The 26,479-nt window shown below is 46.7% G+C and overlaps 1 long non-coding RNA gene across 1 annotated transcript; it reads right to left on the bottom strand.

Moving 5' to 3' along the window:
• Positions 1 to 6,644: 6,644 nt before the first annotated feature.
• LOC142071735 (uncharacterized) lies at positions 6,645 to 7,824 on the bottom strand. Its single transcript, XR_012667925.1, has 3 exons — positions 7,747 to 7,824; positions 6,859 to 6,975; positions 6,645 to 6,748 (listed from the first exon to the last, which is right to left on the bottom strand). It is a non-coding gene; the product is annotated as an uncharacterized LOC142071735 (long non-coding RNA).
• Between the last annotated feature and the right edge of the window lie 18,655 nt (positions 7,825 to 26,479).

Here is a 26,479-nt window from a genome sequence, read left to right on the forward strand (position 1 = left end):
TTTGTTTAACATGAGGCACTCTAGTTCACTCATCTTATTATTTAGACTTCTAGCATTTGTGTACAAGCACTTTAAAAACTTGTCACTGTTTATTTGTCTGCCCTTTTCTGATGTGTCAGATTCTTTATGTGAATGTTTCTCGTCTGATCTGGCCCATATTTTATCCTCTTCCATCCTCTCCTCCTGACTAAAACCTAGAGAATCTCTCTATAGACTTTCCAAGAGAAGTCTCTGCCGATCCACATGTGCCTCTGCAGCAATCGGCTTTCCCCCCTCTCTTAGTTTAAAAACTGCTCTGCAACCTTTTTAATGTTAAGTGCCAGCAGTCTGGATCCACTTTGGTTTAGTTAGAGCCTATCCTTCCTGTATAGGCTCCCCCATCCCAAAAGTTTCTCCAGTTCCTAATAAATCTAAACCCCTCCTCTCTACACCATCATCTCATCCACGCATTGAGACTCTGAAGCTCTGCCTGCCTACCTGGCCCTGCGTGTGGAAGTGGAAGCATTTCTGAGAATGCCACCATGGAGGTCCTGGATTTCAATCTCTTTCCTCGCAGGCTAAATTTGGCCTCCAGGACGTCTCTCCTACCCTTCCCTATGTCATTGGTACCTACATGTACCACAACCACCGGCTCCTCCCCAGCACTACACATAAGTCTATCTAGATGCCTCGAGAGATCCGCAACCTTCGCACCAGGCAGGCAAGTCACCATACAGTTCTCCTGGTCATCACAAACCCAGCTATCTATGTTTCTAATGATCGAATCTCCCATTACTAACACCTGCCTTTTCCTAATGACTGGAGTTCCTTCCTCCGAAGAGGTAACTTCAGTGTGAAAGGATACCCCAACATCATCTGGAAGGAGGGTCCCAACTATGGGAAGGTTTCCCTCTGCTCCTGTTGACTGCTCTCCTTCTCTGGGCCTTTCATCCTCCTTAACAGCTCAGGGGCTGTCTGACCGGAGGTGGGACAAATCTACAGTGTCCCGGAAGGCCTCATCAACATACCTCTCTGCCTCCCTTAGCTCCTTCAGTTCTGCCACGCTGGCCTCCAAAGCCCATACACAGTCTCTGAGGGCCAGGAGCTCCTTGCACCGAATGCACACATACGCCACCCACCCACAGGGCAGGTAATCATACATGCTACACTGAGTGCAATAAACAGAATAGCCCCCACTCTGCTGCTGGGCTTCTGCCTGCATTCTCTCCTACAGCTACCTAGGTTAATGATAGGGTTTTTGTTTAAATCAAGAAGTTTTGATTATAGTTTAAAGAATGGCACCTTTCGCCAGCTTTCCACGCTCCCTCTCGAAACTCCCTGTTAACAGTCGCTTGCTCACTGCTTTATAAAGCCCTGGCCTTCTTGATAGCCCCGCCCCCGACTAAGGCTCAGCTAATGAACAGAGGTTTCTAGATTTCAAACCTTGTTTAGAAGCTCACAGCTTCCAGATGCCGGCCACAGCACACAGTCCTTCAAACAAACAGACAGACAGACAAACACAAGCTCACCACACAGCAAGTAACCCCCAAACACAAACACACGCTACAGACAGCCACTTACCCCAAGGGTCCTGTATTTGTAGTGAGCATATTTTCCCATGAAGTGTTGCTCAATACAAATATAAGGTACATAAAACATATCAATTCACTTTTGTGCAAGCTTCTCTTTGACATCAGCTGTGAATATCCCACCCCACAGGCCATGAATAAAAATGGAATTATGCCCTTTCCACCATATGAGCTTGAAACCCTTGTCCTTGATTATTGTCTCCCCTGCTCCCTCCTGGCTCTGCTACAGACTTCCTGTGTGACCTTGGGCAAGTCATTTAATCTACCCTATGCCTCACTTCCCCATCTACAAAATGGGAATAATATGTTACCTCACAGGGAGGTTGTGAAGATAAAATCCATTAACGATTGTGAGGCACTGAGATACTATCGTGCTGAGACCATATAAATACATAGATAGATAATTGCATGCTGTATCCTTGAACACACCAATTTTGTCTGCTCCTACAAACATCTCTGATATACTATGTGAACTTGAAATAAAGGCTGATCTCCAAGTAATATAGAAAAGATATTTATTTAAGTTAAACTACTATTGTAAATCGGGGAAATACTTTGCCAAGCACAAAGAAAATGGAGGTGTTTATGGTGAATGCTTGTTATTTATGGCTTCTCCAGGTCCATGTCCCTGGATGCTCAGAAGCTGTCTGTAGTGATTTTGCAAAGAATAGTGGAGTGTACAACTGTCCTGGTAGCAGATTTCTGGTAGTGGTTAGCAGAGCCACACAGCTATTAGCCTCCCACTATGCTGGGTCCCATAACCCAGTCCATTATAGACCTGAAAGAGATGTCATTATTAAAAAGGTTTGTGCCCTGTGTAAGATGGGAACATGCATGTCAGTCATTAATTCAAAACACATGGAAAAAACTAACAAGTATGAATTCTTTGGATTAATATCTGAGACATTTGTTATGTTAAAACATTTAAATAGTGAGGCATTAAAAAGGATGGTTAAACAATATATCTCTGCTATCTTGCATGCCTGCAACACCACAGATAAGTGGTTCATCAACAGAGCTGCACTTGACTCATCTGGAGGAGAAAATTCAAGCTATCCTTCTAAAAGAACAAATTCACCATGTTAAAAGATAGTGTGTGTGCCAAAACATACATGAAAATAGTTTGTGATTACTTATTCATTTTCCAGCTCATTATTGCTTTCAGTGGTCACATAATTCACACCAATAACTTGCAATTTGCATCCAATTCCATATGGAGGAGTGCATTCTGTCTCCTGCTAATATGTTGTTTGTTTATGCCTGACAGAAAGTGGGGATGAGTGAATGAGCAGAATTACCAAACGATGATTTGGCCAGGATGCCTGGGTTCACACTTATCATAGAATCATAGAATATCAGGCTTGGAAGGGACCTCAGGAGGTCATCTAGTCCAACCCCCTGCTCAAAGCAGGACCGATCCCCAATTAAATCATCCCAGCCAGGGCTTTGTCAAGCCTGACCTTAAAAACTTCTAAGGAAGGAGATTCCACCACCTCCCTAGGTAACGCATTCCAGTGTTTCACCAGCCTCCTAGTGAAAAAATTTTTCCTAATATCAGACCTAAATCTCCCCCACTGCAACTTGAGACCATTACACCTTGTTCTGTCATCTGCTACCACTGAGAACAGTCTAGAGCCATCCTCTTTGGAATCCCCTTTCAGGTAGTGGAACCCCCTTTCAGGTAGTTGAAAGCAGCTATCAAATCCCCCCTCATACTTCTCTTCCATAGACTAAACATCCCCAGTTCCCTCAGCTTCTCCTCATAATTCATGTGTTCCAGTCCCCTAATCATTTTTGTTGCCCTCCGCTGGACTCTTTCCAATTTTTCCACATCCTTCTTGTAGCGTGGGGCCCAAAACTGGACACAGTACTCCAGATGAGGCCTCACCAGTGTCGAATAGAGGGGAACGATCACGTCCCTCGATCTGCTGGCAATGCCCCTACTTGCCGAGCCATTCGGTCCCTAGTCTGTAGCAGTGCATTGGATTCTTCTGTCCTAAGTGCAGGATTCTGCACTTGTCCTTGTTGAACCTCATCAGATTTATTTTGGCCCAATCCTCCAATTTGTCTAGGTCCCTCTGTATCCTATCCCTACCCTCCAGCGTATCTACCTCTCCCCCCAGTTTAGTGTCATCTGCAAATTTGCAGAGGGTGCAATCCACACCATCCTTTAGATCATTAATGAAGATATTGAACAAAACCGGCCCCAGGACCGACCCTTGGGGCACTCCACTTGATACTGGCTGCCAACTAGACTTGGAGCCATTGATCACTACCCATTGAGCCCGACAATCTAGCCAACTTTCTATCCACCTTATAGTCCATTCATCCAGCCCATACTACTTTAACTTGCTGGCAAGAATACTGTGGAAGACCGTGTCAAAAGCTTTGCTAAAGTCAAGGAACAACACGTCCATTGCTTTCCCTTCATCCACAGAACCAGTTATCTCGTCATAGAAGGCAATTCGATCAGTCAGGCATGACTTGCCCTTTGTGAATCCATGCTGACTGTTCCTGATCACTTTCCTCTCCTCTAAGTGCTACAGAATTGATTCCTTGAGGATCTGCTCCATGATTTTTCCAGGGACTGAGGTGAGGCTGACTGGTCTGTAGTTCCCAGGATCCTCCTTCTTCCCTTTTTTAAAGATGGGCACTACATTAGCCTTTTTCCAGTTGTCTGGGACTTCCCCCGATCACCATGAGTTTTCAAAGATAATGGCCAATGGCTCTGCAATCACATCCGCCAACTCCTTTAGCACTCTTGGATGCAACGCATCCGGCCCCATGGACTTGTGCACGTCCAGCTTTTCTAAATAGTCCCGAACCACTTCTTTCTCCACAGAGGGCTGGTCACGTCCTCCCCATGCTGTGCTGCCCAGTGCAGCAGTCTGGGAGCTGACCTTGTTCGTGAAGACAGAGGCAAAAAAAGCATTGAGTACATTAGCTTTTTCCACATCCTCTGACACTAGGTTGCCTCCCTCAGTCAGTAAGGGTAAGGGGCCCACACTTTCCTTGACTTTCTTCTTGTTGCTAACATACCTGAAGAAACCCATCTTGTTACTCTTAACGTCTCTTGCTAGCTGCACCTCCAGGTGTGATTTGGCCTTCCTGATTTCACTCCTGCATGCCCGAGCAATATTTTTGTACTCTTCCCTGGTCATTTGTCCAATCTTCCACTTCTTAAACACAAAAAAGAAGCTTACAAGATCAGCAAGGATTTCACTGGTAAGCCAAGCTGGTCGTCTGCCATATTTACTATTCTTTCTACACATCGGAATGGTTTGTCCCTGTAACCTCAGTAAGGATTCTTTAAAATACAGCCAGCTCTCCTGGACTCCTTTCCCCCCTCATGTTATTCTCCTAGGGGACCTTGCCCGTCAGTTCCCTGAGGGAGTCAAAGTCTGCTTTTCAGAAGTCTAGGGTCCGTATTCTGCTGCTTTCCTTTCTTCCTTGTGTCAGGATCCTGAACTCGACCATCTCATGGTCACTGCCTCCCAGGTTCCCATCCACTTTTGTTTCCCCTACTAATTCTTCCCGGTTTGTGAGCAGCAGGTCAAGAAGAGCTCTGCTCCTAGTTGGTTCCTCCAGCACTTGCACCAGGAAATTGTCCCCTACATTTTCCAAAAACTTCCTGGATTGTCTGTGCACCACTGTATTGCTCTCCCAGCAGATATCAGGGTGATTGAAGTCTCCCATGAGAACCAGGGTGTGCGATCTAGTAACTTCTGCGAGTTGCCGGAAGAAAGCCTTGTCCACCTCATCCCCCTGGTCCGGTAGTCTGTAGTAGACTCCCACCACGACATCACCCTTGTTGCTCACACTTCTAAACTTAATCCAGAGACTCTCAGGTTTTTCTGCAGTTTCATACTTGAGCTCTGAACAGTCATACTGATCTCTTACATGCAGTGCAACTCCCCCATCTTTTCTGCCCTGCCTGTCCTTCCTGAACAGCTTATATCCATCCATGACAGTACTCCAGTCATGTGAGTTATCCCACCAAGTCTCTGTTATTCCAATCGCATCAAAATTCTTTGACTGTGCAGGACTTCCACTTCTCCCTGCTTGTTTCCCAGGCGTCGTGCATTCGTGTATAGGCACTTGAGAGAACCCGCTGATTGCCCTTCTTTCTCAGTATAAAGCAGGAGCCTTCCCTTCTCACGTGCTCCTGCTCGTGCTTCCTCCTGGTATCCCACTTCCCCACTTACCTCAGGGCTTTGGTCTCCTTCCCCCGGTGAACCTAGTTTAAAGCCCTCCTCACTAGGTTAGCCAGCCTGCTTGCGAAGATGCTCTTCCGTCTCTTCATTAGGTGGAGCCAGTCTCTGCCTAGCACTCCTCCTTCTTGGAACACCATCCCATGGTCAAAGAATCCAAAGCCTTCTCTCCGACACCACCTGCGTAGCCATTTGTTGACTTCCACGATTCAACGGTCTCTACCCAGGCCTTTTCCTTCCACGGGGAGGATGGACAAGACCACCACTTGCGCCTCAAACTCCTTTATCCTTCTTCCCAGAGCCACGTAGTCTGCAGTGATCCGCTCAAGGTCATTCTTGGCAGTATCATTGGTGCCCACATGGAGAAGCAGGAAGGGGTAGCGATCCGAGGGCTTGATGAGTCTCGGCAGTCTCTCCGTCACATCGCGAATCTTAGCTTCTGGCAAGCAGCAGACTTCTCGATTTTCCCGGTTGGGGCGGCAGATAGATGACTCAGTACCCCAGAGGAGACAGTTCCCAACCACCACCACCCGCCTCCTTCTCTTGGGAGCAGTGGTCGTGGAACCACCAACCCTAGGACAGTGCATCTCATGCCTTCTGGTCGGCGGAGTCTCCTTCTGCTCCCTTCCCTCAGACGTATCGTCTGGTCCACTCTCCGCATTAGTACCTGTGGAGAGAACATGAAAACGGTTACTTACCTGTTTCTGCGTTGCTGGTACATGGACGTTCCCCTTTTTCTTCTGGAGGTCACATGCTGCCAAATTTCTTCACCATCCTCCTGTCCCCGATGTGCAGCCTGCTCTGAATCTTCAGAACCTTGTGCCCGTAGAAGCATATCCTTACGTCTGTCCAGGAAATCTTCAGTTTCTCTTATGCAACGCAGGGTCGATACCTGTTGCTCCAGACCTTGAACCTTCTCTTCCAATATGGAGACCAGCTTGCACTTTGTACAGACAAAGTCGTTTTGTCCTGTGGAAGAAAGACAAGCATAGCACATCCAGTGCAGGTCACAACATCTGAACACCCCCCATCCATATTACCTTCCTTCTACGAGCTTCCTCAGGAGTTGTAGTACTTACTCAGAGAATCCGGCAAGATGTAAGCCTCAGTGGGCTCTCCCCAGGCGCACTCCCAGGCAAACTCCTTCTGTTCGCTGCTTACTGGCTTTTATACAGTCAGGCCCACTTAAGGCTCACCTGGAACAAAGCACTCCCAGTTTCCACCCTTTTCAAACAACCAATCAAGCACATGGTCAAACTGTCCTCACAACAAACACTTCAATCCTTGTGTGGGGGGGGGAGGTGTCAAAACCCATATAAGATATTTAAAACTCTATACCAGTGGTCCCCAACCTTTTTAAGTTGTGCCCTCCCTTACCCATAATGTAATCTATTCGCAACCTCCCAGGAGCCAGGGATGGGAGCGGGACTGGAAGCTGAGGCTGGAGCTGCAGCCGGGGCCAAGGCCAGGAGCGGAGCTGCGGGGAGCAGGGTGGGGTCAGAAGCCAGGAGCGGGAGCTGTGGTCAGGAGCCAGGCTGTGATCAGGGTCCAGGTCTGTAGCCAAATCTGGGGCATCAGCTAGGGGCAGGGCTGGGGCTGGAGCTGGAGCGGAGCTGGGGGCAGAATGGGACCGGAGTTGGGCTGCAGTCAGAGGCTGGGGCTGAGAGCTAAAGCCGGGAGCCCAGGCCTCAGCTGAGGATGGGGCTGGGGCAGGTTTGGAGTGGAGCTGGGGGCAGAGCAGGGCTAGGTGGAACTCCCTCTGGACCCCCCTACAAGGGCGCACTCCACAGTTTGGGGACCACTGCTCTATACATATACAAATGCTGCATAGCAGATATCCCATCAAACAGCACTGATTTTATGCATTTTAATGTGTACAGTTTTAATCCAGATTCATTATATTTTGTATAAGTCATGATTATCACATGTGAGAGGGTCACGTGCAATAGAGAACATGGTCTGAGCACCTGTTGGAAAACCAGCCGTCTCTTCAGAGCTTTCAAGTAACTCCAGTGGTCTCTTCTTGATGGGAAAAATCATAAAGTACTTACTACTTAGAGAGAAGAGGGAAGATAAATAGATAGTGAGTAGTGTATTCTGAATGCTGGTGTGTTACAATCCAGTTACTTTTTGTGTTATGTAAATGAAAAAAATGCATCTTACTCAAAAAATCTCCAGGTTTTTGGACCTTCAGTCTTGAGATTTATGTCAAAGCAAGGTCTAAAAGGTTCCCATTCTGCACAGTCATTGTGATCTCATTTACCTGTAGGCAAGATTTTATATCACAAGATGACTCCCCCATCCCTCGCACTCCCATAAAATCAACTTCTATTATGGGACAATTACGGAAATCAAAGTACTTGTCAGGTATGTTTAGAAAACAATGCATGGTATAGAACTAAACACTAGATGGCAGCAACTACATGAGTTCAGAGGCTATGTTAGTTAAATGTTACTGATCCACACTATTGCATATTTCCAGTTCTGTGCAACTTCCTATGTGAACATCAATACAGTACTTTGGGGGGGAAACACGTGAAATGCACAAACTAATCTTTAAAAATGTCACACATGCTACAGTAACAGTGGATTTAGCTAAGACCATCATGATGTAAAATAGAGAAAATTAATCACAAGAAATAAGATCCTCAAATATTTCTGCTAACGTTAGCATTATAATCTCTATAAGGATCTTTCTGATAGATAATGGCAGTGTAATATATCTAAATGCAAGAACAACTGGAGACCACACAGCATGTGCATAGCTGATGACATCTGAAGTGGCAAATACACAAATTCCTCTGCAAATTCATGAGAGAGCGACTGTCTTCAGTGGGAGCTGTGGGGACTCAGCATCAGGCCACTTATTTAGGAGCTTAAATAAAGATATAGGCAGCAAACTTTAGGCATGCCTTCTCAAAAATCTTTGTCTCTGTAACCATGTAACCGCTAGGTGTCATTAGAGTTTACACCAATGAGAATTCATATGGGAATTAGACTGTCCTGTGGGAATAATACTCATGAGAATTAAACTGTCTTGTAAAAATATATATGATTTTCCCTAGAATCAGAAACAAAAGAATTCTTGGACTAAAGGAGAAACTGGAGTCATCTGCACATGTTAGAGATTAGCAAATAATAAAATATCTTCTGCCTCAACTACTTACTGATGCCTTTCTTTAGTCACAGAACTACCAATGCTGAAACGTCATTTGCTGCCCTCAAAGAGGCAATGCTTCCGGGAATGATGGTTTAGCGATTACTAAATCAGCATTGTTTGGCACAGAAATGTCATTCTGGGGAAGAGAACATTGGAAGCGATGACATGAATGAAGTAGATTGAGCCCTTGACTGACCGCATGCTCTGCCTGTGTTGTATTATCATCTGTATGTTCATCCAGGAAATAGATGAGCTGTTTTCCCATTTAGTTTTATGTCTATTCGAAGTTATTACTGTAGCACTTGATATATGAAGTGATACACTTGATCATCACACTTTTAAAAAAGATATTAATGACACACAGCATTGACATATAAAGGGGTTTAACATGTATGGGCCATTAATACTACCCTATCTAAAACACTTGGTTCAAACTGTGCTTGCATGTTGTCTTTCAGGTAGTATCTAGTGTGCTTTGTTTTAAATTGATATAATAGTTATTCTTGCATATCAGTAGCATATAAACTGATGTGTTGAAATATACAGAAATGGGGCATTATGTACAGTAAGCAAGGAGGGAGAGGGGGAAACCAGAGCACTCTCCAAAAGTTCAGAAAAATTAAAAATTTGCAATCTTGAACATTTTCCTTATAGAATCATAAACACTAGAGGTGTTAGACATATTCAGTCATCTAATCTGTCCGACAGCCTGTGCAGAATGGTCCCTACAATATATTTCCTTGAGTTCTCTCATTTTTAAAACTCTCAAATAGTGAAGTTTCTACCATTTTTATTGCCAGCCTAATAGATTGCAGTGCAGTACATTTCTTCATTTTTCATTATTCATTCCGAGTTTTTCTTTTTAATTTCATACCATTACTCCCTTTGTACCACCATAAATGTTACCTCTCCACCTTAGCTTTCACTTACTTCCAGTATTTATAGGTGTCCTGTCTCCTTCCCCACTCTTAGCCATTGCTTAACCAAGATATTGTTAATCTTTTTTACCAAGATGTTGTATCCATTTTTAATCTTATAAATTAAAATCAAATGTTCCCTTGTCACCTAAAGTGATCCTGCCTACTAAATTAAAGCTTCTCCTTCTCCTACCATGTTTCTCAATACAGGAGTTACAGGAGTCCCTTTAAAATAACAGAAAATAAAATATTCTATGTGAAATGTAAAATGTTTTGCCCATACTTTGGGGACCCAGATAGGCCCTTAGCTCAGAATGAGTTGGCTTGAACATTGCTCATAGAAAAAAAAATAGTGAGTCTCTAATGATAACATATATTTATACAGTGTTCTTAACAAAAAAAAAAAAAACACTGGATGCTTAACAATAAACAAAAGCAGCAGCAAACATATATTCCTTCAACTGGATTTTAAGCGGCATCATGGTTTGGGTATTATGAATGGTAAGAGGACCTGAGTACCATAATCTATGGGCACAATGATATAAAGCTTAAGAGAGGTAGCCTTGCTAGTCTGTATCAGCAAAAACAATGAGGAGTACTTGTGGCACCTTCTAAACTAACAAATGTATTTGGGCATAAGCTTCCATGGGGTAAAACCCACTTCATCAGAGGTTTTAGCCCATGAAAGCTTATGCCCAAATAAATTTGTTAGTCTATAAGGTGCCACAAGTACTCCTCGTTGTTTTTAATGACATAAAGCTGTGATTTCCATTGTCATGATGTTATTACCAGAACAAACCAAGTAACATACCAATTCAGTTAATAATGAACTGTTAGAAATGTATAATAGGAAAACATAGTTCAAATATGCTGGACCAGTATAGGGAGACAGGTATAGCTGGAACAACATAAATGTAACAGGTTTCAGAGTAACAGCCGTGTTAGTCTGTATTCGCAAATTGGTTAGTCTCTAAGGTGCCACAAGTACTCCTTTTCTTTTTATAAATGTAACAGGTTTAGCATCTAAGTGGCGATGGAAGTATTCAAAGGTTTGAGAAAGACCATGGGCATACACAGTCTCTGTTACCAATGATAGCCACAATAACCCCAAGTAGAACTGAAGATTGTTTCAAATTGGAGAGAGTTGTATGCCTAAATCTCAATGTGAAGGTCAGGGCTCAGGAACAAAAGATTGTGGAGTGATAAAATAAATTTAAATCTCTGGTATTGGCTGAACATAATTTGATGAGCTGGTTTGGTTGGTTGGTTGGAGTTTTTTAGATTAGATTGGCTGGGATCAGAGAGCTATAGACACAGAAGTGACATTGGAGCCATGATCAAGCCCTTGGCCCGCTACCCCTTCCTACTTCTCCACGTGGGCACCAATGATACTGCCAAGAGTGATCTTGAGTGTGTCACTGTAGACTATGTGGCTCTGGGAAGAAGGATAAAGGAGTTTGAGGTGCAAGTCCTGTTCTCGTCCATCCTCCCTGGTGACGGAAAAGGCCCAGGCAAGGACTATCGAATTGAGGAAGTAAATGCATGGTTATACAGATAGTGTCAGAGAGCAGGCTTTGGATTCTTCAACCATGGGATATTGTTCCAGAAAGAAGGATTGCTAGGACCTGATGGGATCCACCTAACGAAGAGAAGGAAGAGCATCTTTGCAGGCAGGCTTGCTAACCTAGTGAGAAGGGCTTTAAACTTGGTTCGCTGGGGGATGGAGACCTAAGCCCAGAGATAAGTGCGGAAGTGGGATACTGAGAGGAAACACAAGTAGGAGGTTGCAGCAGGGGAGGCTGTGAGAGCAATACAGCAGTGCACAGACAATCCAGGAAGTTTTTGGAGAGTGTTGGTGACAACTTCCTGGTGCAAGTGCTGGAGGAACCAACTAGGGGCCAGGCTCCTCTTGACCTGCTGCTCACAAATAGAGAAGAAGTGGGTGGCAACCTGGGCAGCAGTGATCATGAGATGGTCGCGTTCAGGATCCTGACATAAGGAAGAAAAGAGCAGCAGAATACGGACCCTGCACTTCAGAAAAGCAGACTTTGACTCCCTCAGGGAACTGATGGGCAGGATCCCTTGGGAAGCTAATATGAGGGGGAAAGGAGTCCAGGAGAGCTGACTGTATTTTAAAGAAGCCTTATTGAGGGTGCAGGAACAAACCATCCCAATGTGCAGAAAGAATAACAAATATGGCAGGCAACCAGCTTGGCTTACCAGAGAAATCTTCAGGGAGCTTAAACACAACAAGTTGCAGTGGGGGAGGTCTAGGTTGGATATTAGGAAAAACTATGTCACTAGGAGGGTGGTGAAGCACTGGAATGGGTTACCTAGGGAGGTGGTGGAATCTCCATTCTTAGAGGTTTTTAAGGCCTAGCTTGACAAAGCCGTGGCTAGGATGATTTAGTTGGCGTTGGTCCTGTTTTGAGCAGGGGGTTGGACTAGATGACCTCCTGAGGTCTCTTCCAACTATAATCTTCTATGATTCTGTGATTCTATGTTGGGATATTAATAAGGGTAGTAGGATCTGATAAGTTCCAACCCCTAGCACCTCAGTGTAACATAGAAGCTACCTATGCATGTATTTTTGTTCACTACCACCTGTATGCACAGGTGATGGCTGTCATGCCCAAAACCCATTTGTCCAGATGAATCACACTGATGCACAAAAGATGTACTCACAGAGTTGTCCCTGGGAAGTAGATTGACTTTCAAGTATTAAGGCCTGGATTTTCCAATGTATTTGGGCACCTAAACATACAGATAGGTGCCTAAATCCTCAGTGTTTTGGTCAACACTGGGTTAGTCAAATTTACAATAGTCAAATAGGTTCAAATATTTTCCCCCAAACTCTTTGCTCTTCTGAATACATTTACTTTTGTTGTGCAGAACCATAGGAAATAAGCACGAGATTGTTATTGGGTGCTTTTGCTCTTTGATATTAGTAGAAAGATAAGATGTTATGTGCTCACAGCTGCCTAAGGGCTTCAGTTAAAGCACAATGCAGTCTCCACATGGTTGACTTTCCAATTTTATTTTGTAAGCTCTTTTTCATAATTTTTCTGAATTTAACAAATGTAAATATTTATATTATTTTAAGTACTTGGTTAAATTATAGGGTAAAAATTATGCAAGACTTTCATCAGGACTCACAGGTTACGTGATGTGTGCGTTATAGTACAGAATTTATTCTCTCAATTCTAAATTCCAGAGAAAAGGCGTGCTGGAAGTTGTTTTCCTGTTAGCAGATGTCAGTGAAACCACAGTTTACTTTTCTGATACGTTAATGCAATCAGCATTATTAATGACATAAGAGGAAGGTGTCATTACAAATTTAAGACAAAGAAAAACTCTTGAAGTCAAACTCACATCAGATTTCCCAACCAGCTCATGTTCTAATAAGACCTTTTTTTGTTACATCCAATTAGTTTTTGTTTCCTGCAAAGCATTCAGTAGATTTCCACTAGAACTGATTTATTGTGATAAATCTAAGCATGGAATGCCTGTAACTTTTGCCAAAACATTCATTTCCAAAGAAATTACTTGGAATGAAGAACTCAACATGCTCTCACTAAGAAAGTTATCTCCAACTCATTTATAAAGAGGTCAGCTCTAATACACTCCATATTAAAAACAATTACAAGGTCAGGTTTTCAGACAGCTTCCATGTATGATACACTCATCAAAAACTGCTTGTGTATAAGAAATTGTCATCTTAACCTTTGGGCACTAGACATTTTTACATTAAAAATATGTTCATTGTCCCAAGGATCTCTGAAAATTCTATACATTTTTCAGTGCAGTTCACATTTTATATGCTACCATCTTGTTCCCATGCTTAGGTGTCTGCATGATCTAATCACCATAAAGTGCCCACCTCCTTAGCATACAGACATTGTTACTGTGCATGAGCAAGAATCTCAGGGACTTCTGTCCAATGCAGTACCAAAATCCTCCACTTTTCCTAGCCATCATGGATTGTTTTTCATACAAAAGCTGCTGGGCTTTTCCTCAGTTCTGTTACTTAGGGAATGCCTTTATGAAGAGATTGACAAGGTGGATGAGGTAATACCTTTAATTGGATCAACTTTGCTGCTGAGAAGGACAAGCTTTTGAGCTTCACAGAGCTCTTCTTTAGATCTGGAAAAGGTAACTAGAGTGTCACAACTAAATACAAGATGGGATAGGTTGTTAAGCATAAACATAACACGGTGCAAAAAACACAATTATTGTAATGAGCCATAAAACCAGTGTCTCTGTTCAGACCAGGACTTTTAGTGTCTAGTAGAATCATGAATTCAAGTTCCCATGCTCATCTTTTGAACGTGCTTTTCAGGTTTCCTTTGAGGACTAAGACTGAGAGGTCATATATGGAGTGATTGCTTTGTGAAAAGTGTTCCCCCATAAACAAAAGTGTTACCCACTTATGTTTAACAATCTGTCCTGCCTTGTATTTAGCTATAACTACTCTGGTTATGTTTTCCAGACCTGAGGAAGAGTGCTGTGAAACTCAAAAGCTTGTCTCTTCCACCAACATAAATTGGTCAAATAAAAGGTATTACCACACCCACTTTATCTCTCTCGTATCTTGGGCCCATGAGGGCCACAACACTGCAAACATTCAGGAAGAGATGTTTTGTTCTGTGCTATCTCTGCTCGTATGAAATTTCAGTGTTTGGGACCCTACACCAAGAAGACCCTGCCAATAGTCTGAACCTGGGCTTCATCAACTACAGTGTGCCAACAATCAAAACTTCCATGGAGCAGCATGGAAGGAGAAAGGGTTCCTGAGAGAACAGGCCTAGTTCATTAATATGGGTTACTGAGATTGATTTAATAATAAATATAAGCTAATGCCGGTTGCAGAGCACTAGTATTATATGATCCCTTTGGGCTGTTGTGCTCAAGAAGTGAGATACCATGTGAAAGTGTTTGTAAGCTGCTGGGGCCTGGGCAGCCTATCTAGTGGGTGAACCAGGCCCTTGCCTGATGGCTGCAGTGGCAGTTTCATGACAAGCTAAGATCCAGGGATAAGGCACTGGTCCAAGGGTGTAGCCAGAGTCAGGGTCAAGGGGCTAAGCTGAAGGTCAGAACCAGAGTCAGAGGCCAAAGCCTAAGCCAACAGGTAAGTCAGAGTCATGGTTAGAGAAGTAGCCAGGGGATGAGAGACGGAAGTCAGAAGTCAAAGTCTGAGCCAAAGGGAAAGCTGTAATCATAGGTACATAGCTGAGAGTCAGAGCCAGGAGTCAGAAATCCAAACAGACAGAAAGGCTGGGGCTGGAGCTGGAGCAGGGCTTGACCAAGGATTGGAGTAGAAAGTAGAAGTGAGAGGTAGGTAAGCACAGCCACAGGCATAGTATATATTGAGCAGCCACTGTGCTGCAAGACTCAAGCATCAGACTGTTGGCTCCCCTGCCCAATCAGGAAGTGCAACCATCTGGAGGGAGCTCATTGGGCACAGCTGATCTTTCTGGGTTGCCTCATGACCAGCTGGGAGCCACCAGTGCCCCTGAGAGTCATGGACTAGTTTACTCCTGAGGGAATTCTGCACAAAAAATTAAAAATTCTGCTCACAATATTTTAAAATTCTGCTTATTTTATTTGTCAAAATAACACAATGATAATCACACCAGTTTCAATTATTTTTGGTCATTTATTTCAAAATACCTGTCGACAAGTATGTCTGTAACAATACAGACAACAAAAAAGATTCAGGAAATGTTTTTTGACAAATAGATTCCTTACTGGGCATATTAATACAGAACTCTGAGTAATAATTCATTTAAACTACAATACAGAACCGTATTTCCCAAATCCCTCAGAAGCAGTGCAAAGGCTTGAGGGAGTCAGGGGTAAGTCAGCTGAGGGAGAGGGAAGTAAATTGCTGGGAAGCAGCCTGAATGTGAATTTGGAAGGTTGTTGGGTATGGGTGGCAAAAGTATGGAACAGGTTTTTTAGGGGGTGGGGGGGGATTTTTAGGGAGCTTCCCCAATGCAGACCCTGGCTGACCCCTAGCCTCCCATTCAGTTTGGCACACCTGCCCCCTGTCCCCATGTGTTCCTGCATCCCCATGTGTCCAGGCACCCCTAGCCACATGTGTCCTGCCACCCCCACTCAGACACCCACTCCCCCCATCCCCGTGTGGCCCTTCACCCCTCCCCCATTCCCAGGTGGCTCTGTTCTCCTTCCCCCATCTCCAGATGTCTCTGTCCCCCACCCAGACACCCCCTTGTCCCTATGTGTCCCTGTACCCCCTCCCCTTGTCCCTATAAGTCTCTGTGCCCCCATTCAGCCACCCTCTGTCCCTATGTAGCTCTGCATCCCCTCCCCCATCACCACATGCCCCTGCACCTCCCTCCCCCCGTGGCACTATGCCTCCACTCCCATTTGGCCCCTGCCCCAGTCTGTCCTTCCGCACTAGCCCTTATGAGCCCCTGTCTGACCCCCACCCCCAGTACCCCACACTGTCTGTCTCCCCATAGCTCCTGTCTCCGGGCCTGGCCTGGCAGGCACTGTGAAGAAGGCAGAGGCTCTCTTCCCTAGCTGCAGGGAGCTGCTACTTTGTCCTAGCGCCACAGCGCCCTCTGGTGGGCAAAGGGAGGAACTGCAGCAACATTTTGGCAGAAGCTTTTTTCTGGGTAAGAAAAATAAAGATATGCACAGCTCATTAATTATGCACATGCACAGTAGCACAGAATCCTCCCAGGAGTACTAGTTGCAGTTTCTGTATAGTCTTCCTCTTCAGCTCCAGGCAGACAGAATTGACATAGTCCAACCTGGAGGTGGCAAATTCACAGATCACTGTGGCTGTCTTCAGGAGGACAGGACAAAGTCTCTTTACTAATAGAAAATGGCAGAAGTTTGTTTTGTTTTTTGTTTGTTTGTTTTTTTGCAATTTTGGGTGTTCAGGAGCAACAATGAGTCCAAGAGGACCACAAAGCAGCATACCACTTTGACAACTGGTGGCAGGTATTCTCAATTGAAGATGTGATTGAAGTAGTTCCCAGTTCTTCAAAGTGCTCTTTTCTCCCTATCACAATCACCTCAGTCCTTCTTCAGAACCATGTTTCTGCTCAGAAGAACTTTCACAGCAAGCAGGTAAGAGATTGAAGGGGTAAAGATGTTGAACTTAATTTAGCTCCAGAAAGAAAAACCTTAGAGCAAGTGCAAATTAGCCCTGTGAGAGAGGTCCCCTGCAATTTTAATTCTTGTTGAGAGAGTTTTCAGAGAAGAGCAGGGGATCAAAAAGTAATGGTGGTTGGATACTCATTGGAAGAGAGATTCATGGTGGCTTGGCACTTCGTTACCTTTTGCAGATACAGTCTGCTATGATCAGCTGGAGAATTTCGGAAAATATAATTGATTTGGGTATAGGAAAACACACAGCTGATTTAGAATACTGTCTCTTTTGGAAAAATAATTTTCAGAAGAATTCTTTTTGAAAGCTATATTTTCAAATATGTAACAAAGAACAAACAGATTATTTATATGACTTGGGGTGGGGATAGGGAAAAGGAAGTGTAATAACTTAGATGTTGGTGACCAGAGTTTTCTTGGACAGCCAAGCTTCCCTGGACATAATGAAACATCAAGTGATTGCAGATTCAGATTATAACAAAAAGGGCATTTGAAAGTAAGTTCTGTTTATGTCTGTATTTGAAATATGCTCATCATCATTTGCATTTGGTTGTTGTAAAGATTTATTTATTTTTTGTCTTGTCAGCATCATAAGAACATAAGAATGGCCATACTGGGTCAGACCAAAGGTCCATCCAGCTCAGTATCCTGTCTGTCAACAGTGGCCAATGCCAGGTGCCCCAGAGGGAGTGAACCTAACAGGTAATGATCAAGTGATCTCTCTCCTGCCATCCATCTCCACCCTCTGACAAACAGAGGCTAGGGGCACCATTCCTTACCCATCCTTGCTAATAGCCATTAATAGCCATCCTGGCTAATAGCCGGCATGATTAAACCATGTACCCTTTCTAAACTGGAGAGTTTAATACCCTAACATGAACTTATAGAGATAACAATTCAATTAATATTTAGGGGAAACAGCCAATTCACTAGTTTATAAGAACACATAACACTTGATATAATAGTGTGTTGTATAATACTGCTATTGTATGCTAATTAGATAAATTTACATTTTGTTAGGTAAATAAGGAAATTCGCTTCTTTTTTCAAAAAGCCACTGATCCTACACTTATCAAATACAGAAGAATCTGTTCAGGACAGGCAGGAAATGAAAAACGCAAAAATCAATAAACCACAGGCGGATTTACAGCTAATGAGAAGGAACTTTGAAAGTGCCAAACAGATTAAATTAGCCGGAATCATCTATCCTGGGGTGCATGGGAACTGGCAAGGGACTAGAGCAGAGAGCCATGCCATTGGCAGGAAGGGGAACCTGAAGGAAGCTGCTGAAAGGGTGAGGCCCCCTTCTCTTATAAATATAATTCATCTCTCTCATTACTATGTGAAATGCAAGGCCAGAAAACATAAGGCTAGATTCCTCCCTAGTATAGTTCCATTCCCAGAATAGCTCCATTGAAAACAGTAGATGAATTTCACCCACGGTAACTATGTTCTACACAGAAAACCTGCATTTTTTCCTCTATGCATATTGAGCACAACTGTCTGTAAATGAAGGGAATAAGAAACAGTCTGATACGCCTCCTTATTTAACCCACCCAGGCCAAGAACTCGAGACTTTGTCAGGGCCTTCCTGGGAACACTTCAAACTTTTTCTTCATTTAAAATGGTGACAAAAAATTAACATTCAATGATAATTCAATTTAAAAAAATGAATCAAATATTTTTTTTCCTGGAGAGATTTTCATAAGCATCAGGTATGCCTCCGTTTTTACTTTTCAATTGAGTTTCAAGAAATTCAACTTTTTTTCTGCAAAGAAATATTCGCTCAGATAATTGCAACAAAAATGTACTCAGCATTATTGGTATGCACCCTCAAAACATCCCTTGTAGAGGTCATAATTAATAGTTTGTCATTTATAGACAATTCTTCAGCTTCCAGTGTTGGCAACTGAATCCAGTGCTTTTTTCAGTTATTCCTCCATATCTTTGTATGTTATAAACAGCCTTTTTATAAACAGGGGTATTATTAATCATATTTATTACCATAGTGCCTAGGGACCAACCAAGAATGGCCCCTATTGTATCAGTAATTCTACAAACCAGAACTCTGACCAGAAACGCACTTTCCAGTTACACCAAATTTAGGCCAACAAAAATGGCCATAAGTGTTAAGTGACCTGCAACAAAATGATTTCTGGTCAAAAGCCCTGTGATCCCTGCGTTTGGCCTAGCCTAGGTTAATATCTTCGGATGACACAAATGGCTTTACAAGCTACTGAGTATGTTTTCTATATATTTCAAATGTATGTCCTATATATTTTTGCTTAACACTTTCCCCATATATTATACAGATATGCACCTTGAAAAAGGAAACTAAAACTTTTGGGAACTAACAACATTTACCAGTTAGAGACAATTACTTAATAAATGGGATAATTTGTTAATATTTCTAGTGCCATTAGCTGTTTTTGTTCTTGGGTCATGAACGCCTATTCCAGCAACAACAATACATAACTGCCGAAAAAGAGGTGACAAATCCAGACTTGCTCAATAATATACTCCCCGACCCCAAACTAATTTGTTAAACAAACTGCAATAATGAACATCCGACCAAGATGGGGGAGGGAAGAAATAGGTCTAAGAATGATCATTGAGCCACAATTTTAAAGTATAACAAAAATAACTGGAAAGTAGCCTCAGAGAAGCAAAATGAGTGTTTCAGAACCAAGAAAGGACTGATTTTGTCAACCTTTTGGCTCAGATGTTTGGCTCAAACTATTGCCAGTACATGCACTTTAAAGATTATCCCTTGGACAGGTTGGGTTTGCACATATACATCCTGTCACCTACATGCGCAAGTGATAATGCTCAAAAGCATACCTGTTCAAAGATGGGCATGCACACACCGGGCTTCTGCTGCAAATGTGTCAATTTGGGTCTCCTCCAGTAGCTCTGTTTTCCTGTCTTGTTCTCTTTGTTTGCTGTTCTTTGATGCTTATTTTTAAAAAAATCTGTGCTCTGTTTTGCCTTTATTTTGGAATAACACTGGCACTTTGCTGCTTATTATGTGAAGATGACATCATCATTGAAAAGGGTAGCATCTTTCTCTTTGTCCACCCACGCTCAGACCCCTGAGATTTGCTACTTATCACTTCTCTGATCAAGTAAGGCTAATCATAGCTCCCTGGAATCCATCAATGCCGCTCCTGTCCTGAGACACAGAGAGAGATTTCTACATAACTGGGTGAGGCACTTCCCCAAGGAGTGAATGCTGTCTACTCAGCACATCCCAGCATTTGTGGGTATACCTGTAGTATCCTTTTTCCACTTGGATCTTCTGTGTAAGCAGCCAGAGGCTTATTGCTTCGAAAAGAAAATCTTCTAGCCTGCAAGAGGTAGCAATTAAATTATGAACCTTTCTTTTAATTGAAAATAGGAAGTGATACAAAGAGGAATGATTTGTTACTTTGAGATTAAAGAGTTACATGGGCTTTATGCTGGTTTAGCATATATTGAAGTGGGAGCTGCAAAGGAAAACAAACCAAAAATATAACAACCTTACAACAGTAACAAGTCCACACTGCCAATATTTTTAAAAATATTTATAGTTTGTTGGTTTTTCCTTTGTTCACATGAGTAAGGAGCATTCAGCACCATTGGGATTCAGAAGAGGCACCGTTAATTGGTGTTCTCCAGGGTTATACAGCTTACCCGTGCCTAGAGACTAATGGCATATTTCACAAAGATTCACTAACATTTTACTCACAGTACAATCTAAGTGAGCCATGATACCAAGGACATTGACGTTCTTTCAAGGGATGTGGAGTCTTGGTTCACATCTAACGCTAACTACTCTAACATCAGTAAGGAAAAAAAAAACCTATGTGAAAAAATAAAATCAGATTCACAGCTGCAAAATTTAAATCTCACTGCACACCAAGAAGACAGGTGTAGTGCATATTAGGATTAGAAAAATGTGTTTTGGCAACCACTAAGGCAAATGAAATGCTTTTAAGATGCCTTGCCTTGAAAGTATTTATGTGTCTTGTGACAGGGTCGGGCCAGATGGCTACAGGAGAGTAACAGAAGGCAGATATATTAGCCCAAGGTTAAGTAGGTCCCTTTTCCCTGGGTAAGGTAACAGGGAAGGTTTTTTTTTTTTTTTTTTTTTTTATTGAAACAGAAAAAAAAATTGTTTGTAACAGTTACAGAGAGTACAAAAGGATAAAGAAAAACTTAGCAACAAAACAACGCAATCAGAAGGTATAACACAACAGCTTTCAGGAGGGAGAGGTGTTCAGGTTAGCCCAGGCCCAGAGCGGGGGGGCTTCCTCGACACTCGTGGTCTTCCACCCTCCTGAGTTACCTGGTGGCCTAGAGCGGGGGGGCTTCCTCGACACTCGTGGTCTTCCACCCTCTCGAGTTACCTAGTGCCACACCCAGGGTCACCGACCCTCCCTCTCCTGAGAGTGCCCGACAAGATGGGCACGGCTGCGGGGTGGGTGGTTGGGAGGGAGGGGGGTACACCCATGTATTATAGGACCCCTCCTAGAAGACAGTAATGATGGTATTCACAGCAACTAACGGCTGTGGCTGGCGGCTCTCGCTCTCTCTCTCAATCAGAGGGTCAGACGGAGGGAACCGGACGGGGTCACCGAGCAGAGAACCCCGGACAGCGCCCACCGCTCCTCAAAGGTGTCAAGGGAGTCGGTGGACGCTGCCCAGAGGAACTCCGCCCGGATACGTGAATGTACTGAGAGTCGGAAAACGGCCTCACAATCGCAGGACGCCTCATGAGCCAACCTCCGCTCTCTGGTCTTATAAATGGCTGTTTTAGCCAAGGCTAGGAGGAGGTTAACCAGGAGATCCCGCGACTTGGTGGGGCCACGGATGGGGAGTGTATAGATAAAGAGGTGGGGGGAGAAATGAAGCCAAAAGCGCAAAAGAATATTTGTGAGGAGCCGAAAAAGAGGCTGCAATCTGGCACACTCTAAATAGACGTGCGCCAGGGTTTCCCTCACGTTGCAGAAAGGGCAAGTCTCCGGTAGGGAGGTAAAACGTGTCAAAAACACGCCCGTGCTCACAGCCCCGTGAAGGAGCCGCCAACTGATGTCCCCGACGGGCCTCGGGACCAAGGTGGAGTACAGGCTGGCCCACCGAGGTTGCTCACCCTCCAAAGGTGGTAAGAGATCTCGCCACTTTGTATCGGGGCGGGACACCAGGGTGCGGGCATGAAGGGTATGAAGCGTGAGTGTATATAAATATTGCCGTGATGCAACTTGAAAACCGACCGGTTGCAGTTCATGCAGCCGGCTCGCAGTGAAAGGATGAGGGGTGTGTTGGGATCGGCAGGGTAGGGGCCCGATGAAAAGGTCTGGCGGGCCTGGGGTAAGGGATGGGCGGGGCGCGCCCTCGCGCAAGGCTCGGCTAACATAAGCCCGAGCGGCGGGGGTCAGAGCGGCCTCCACCTCCTGAAGCACGCGCCGGGGGGTGCGAAGGCTGGAGAGCCCCATGCGTCGAGCGAGCGTCAGGGGATCCAGCCAGTCCCCCCGGTCGTAGTCCAGGAGGTCCCCGACCCTCGTAACTCCCGCCAGGACCAACCTCTGGCGCACCGTGCGGGACTCCGCCGCCTGCACACAAAGTTGGGGGTTGTGTAGCAGGGGCTCCGTGAGGAGATCTGCCCCCATGATGGCCGCCACGGACCTGGTCGTTGAAAACAATTTCCAGGCCCGGAGGAGGTCCTGGTAGAAATCCGGCAGCCCGGAGAGGTCTCGCGGAAAACCTCTCGGACAAAGATAAAAGAGCTGTCGGTCATATCGGAGCCCATGGAAGCGGCGTAAAAAGGCATGCGCCAATATACTCCACGTCGAACTACCTGCACTATAAAGGAGCCTCTGCAGGGCCTGGAGGCGGAAAACGCGGACCTGAGTGTACAGACACTTCAGGCCCTGCCCTCCTTCCTTCAGGGGCAAGTGGAGAACTCCAACAGGGGCCCAGTGCAATCCCGACCAAAAGAACTCCAGAATCAATCTCCGGAGGTGGGACAGGAAACCCGGGGCCGGGGCTAGGGTGTTGAGCGTGGACAGGACTAGTTGGTTAAGCACCAGTGCTCTCCCCCGAAGGGAGAGACATCGGAGTAGCCTCGTCCATTTCCTGATCCGCTCAATCACGCCGCCTTCCAAATTTTGCCAGTTCTCCGGCGGAGAAGGGTGCGTGGCAGAAAGGTAAACGCCGAGATAGAGCAGAGGGCCGGCACTCCACCGGATGGTCTGAAGCGCGGGTGGGAGGGAGCTTACCTGCCGCCAGCCCCCCACCGCCAAGCCAGAGCTCTTGACCCAGTTGACTCGGGCAGAGGAGGCTGCCGAAAAGATGGTTTGGCATGCCTCCACTCGCGCCAAGTCGCCCGGGTCCTGGACCACGAGGAGGACGTCATCGGCGTACGCCGACAGGACCAGCCGCAGCTCCGGCTCCCGCAGCACCAACCCCGTCAACCTCCTGCGGAGGAGACAGAGGAAAGGCTCGATCGCCAGAGCGTACAGCTGGCCTGAGAGGGGGCACCCCTGCCGCACCCCTCGCCCGAAGCTGACCGGTTCGGTCAGGGTCCAGTTGAGCCTAACCAGACACTCTGCGGAGGCGTACAGCACCCGGAGAAAACTCACGAACTGAGGTCCGAATCCAAACGCTCGCAGGGTGCTCAGGAGGTACCCATGATCTACCCTATCGAACGCCTTCTCCTGATCGAGAGACAGGAGGGCGAACGACAGACCGTCTCTCCGCCCGAGTTCCAAAAGGTCTCGGACTAAAAAGAGGTTGTCAAAAATGCTGCGACCCGGGACAGTATAGGTCTGGTCTGGGTGAATCACGTCCGCCATCACGGACCCTAGCCGCAGCGAGATTGCTTTCGCTACGATTTTGTAATCCGTGCTGAGGAGTGAGAGGGGACGCCAGTTTCGTAAGTCGCGGAGGTCCCCCTTCTTCGGCAGCAAGGCGAGCACCGCTCGTCTGCACGAGAGGGGGAGGACCCCGCCCTGCAAGGACTCAGCCCAGACAGTGACTAGGTCTGGGCCAAGGATGTCCCAGAACGCGCGGTAAAACTCCACGGTCAGCCCGTCCATGCCCGGAGATTTATTGGTGGGCATGCGACGGAGGGCTTCCGAGAACTCGGCCAGGGTGAGAGGCAGCTCTAGCCGGTCTCGGTCGCCCACGCTGACCGTGGGGAGTTCCTCCCAGAGCACCCCGCAAGCGCCAGGATCGGTCGGATCCGGGGAGAAAAGGTTTGCGTAGAAGTCACGGGCCCTCCCACACATCTCCTCCGGATCCGTGAGGGGGGTGCCGTCTTCCGCTAGAAGGCAGGTGACGTGTTTTTTGGCCCCCCTCGTTTTCTCCAGGGCGTAGAAGAAGCGGGAGCCGCGATCCATCTCCTGAAGGAGGCGGATGCGGGACCGGACAAAGGCACCTCGGGCCCGGTGGTCCTCGAGGGCTCGAAGTTCCTCCCGCTTCTCCCGGCACGCTCCGCAGAGGGACGGGTCCCCGGGGCTGGCGGCCAGGCGCCTCTCCAGCTCTAAGACCTCCCGTTCCAACTGCTCTATCGCCGCATTTCTCCGTCGGCTGGTGCCCCGAGTGTAGTTGCGGCAGAAGAGCTTGGCGCGTACCTTCCCTAAATCCCACCAGCGCCGCACCGAGGGAAAGGCACACCACTGCTCCCGCCAGGCCAGCCAAAACTCCCGGAAGGACATCACAAAGCTCTCGTCCTCCAACAGGCTGTTGTTAAAATGCCAGTAAGCCGGCCCCGGTCCCTCTGCACGGAGGGAGACCGTGACGGCAACCAAATGATGGTCGGAAAAAGGGGCCGGCCGAATGGTGGAGGAGTGGGCCTGTGAAAGATGGAGACGGGATAAATAAATACGGTCTAACCGAGAGCGGTGTGACCGACGGGCCTCCACCCGAACGAAGGTAAACGTGGAAGTATCATCTGGGTGATGGTCACGCCAGACGTCCACTAGGGAGTGATAGTCGACTATGTCTCGGAGAATGGTCGCGGCGGCCGGGCTCGGCTCGGCCCCCGAGCGGTCCCGTTCCTCGAGGGTGGTGTTAAAGTCCCCTCCCAGGATCAGGCACTCGTGTGAATCTAGGGTGTCGAGAAATTCGGACACCTGCTGGTAAAATTGTGGCCGCTGTGAACTCACTTGCGGGGCATAGATATTAACAAAATTGACCACGAGCCCCTCCAGACGAACTCGGAGGTGCAACAAGTGGCCCGGCACGGCCTCAGTGACTCCTAGCACCTCGGGCCGCAGGGTGGGGGAGAACAGGGTCACCACTCCAGCTTGCCAAGCCGTGCAGTGGCTGAAGTATACCCCGTCCCCCCACTCCAGCCGCCACCTATCCTCGGCGGTCGGGTCAGTGTGGGTCTCCTGCAGGAAAACCACAGAGTACCCCCCCTCCCGAAGGTAGGAGAGCACCTGGGACCTGCGGAGAGCCATCCTACAGCCCCTGGTGTTCAGGGTTACAATAATGAGAGGTGTCATACGGAGGGCTGGGGGGGTGGGGAGTTCTCATTGGTGGGGGTATTCAAGGCCCCCGGCGGGTCGCGTAGCAACCCGTGTCCCATCCCGTGAGTAAGTAAATCTTTCCGGAAGCTGCGGGCCCGCTCGTAGGCCGCGGCACCGCCCTTCCCTTGCCCTCTACCCTCCCTCATAAGGGCTCTCGCGGCCCGAAGGAGTCGGTCAAAGTCCCCCCACTGCTGGAGAGCCAGCTGTGCCCTATCGCGGGCACCACGGCATTGTTTTAAGAACTCCCGTAGTGCATGCTGCAACTCATGGGGGGGTAGGGTTACAATTCCCAGAGCAGTCCCTGGTGGGGCTTTTGATACAGCCTCGTGGTCCGCTAAGGCGGGTAGGCAGGGTGCGGACCGCCGACGGGGTGTCTGACAGGCTGGGGTTATTAACTCCATCTCATGCCTTGGGGTGGACGGGGATGGCAGGGGGAAAGGTGCAACTCCTGGGGAGTCGCAACTAGAAAACGTAAAGACTGCTCCCTGGGGGGAATCTGCAAAAGGCGGAAAAGAAATAACCCCAGGGGCGGCGGTAGCCTTGCAGGAGGAGGGATACTGAACCGGAATAGGGGTGGGGGCAGGGGCAGAGGTAAGGCCCTGGGCTTCAGGAGGCGAGCAACAAAAAGAAGGTGCCTCCCGAGCAGGGTCAGGGGTTAAGGGGCAAGGGAGGGGGCTCCGAGGAATGCTAGGTACTGGCTCCGGGGTGGTCGTGGCAGCCATGGCCTCAGGTGGTAAACCACTTTCCGTGGGGTGCTCACCCGGAAAGGCAGTCAGGGGGAAAGAACATGGGGAGAGGGGGCCTGGGGTGAGATTGCCCAAATCGAGGCCGGCCGGCAGTAAATCATCCCCTCCCTGGGTGACCGGGGTCAAATCTAGGGCTTCAATCTCTGCGTACACAGAGGAGAGGCCAACTCCCACCACCCCAGGGGCCTCTCCGCTAGGGCCCGCCTCGACGGTCACGTCGGGGT

The sequence above is a fragment of the Caretta caretta genome, chromosome 4, assembly GCF_965140235.1.
Source record: "Caretta caretta isolate rCarCar2 chromosome 4, rCarCar1.hap1, whole genome shotgun sequence".
Taxonomy (NCBI): domain Eukaryota; kingdom Metazoa; phylum Chordata; order Testudines; family Cheloniidae; genus Caretta; species Caretta caretta.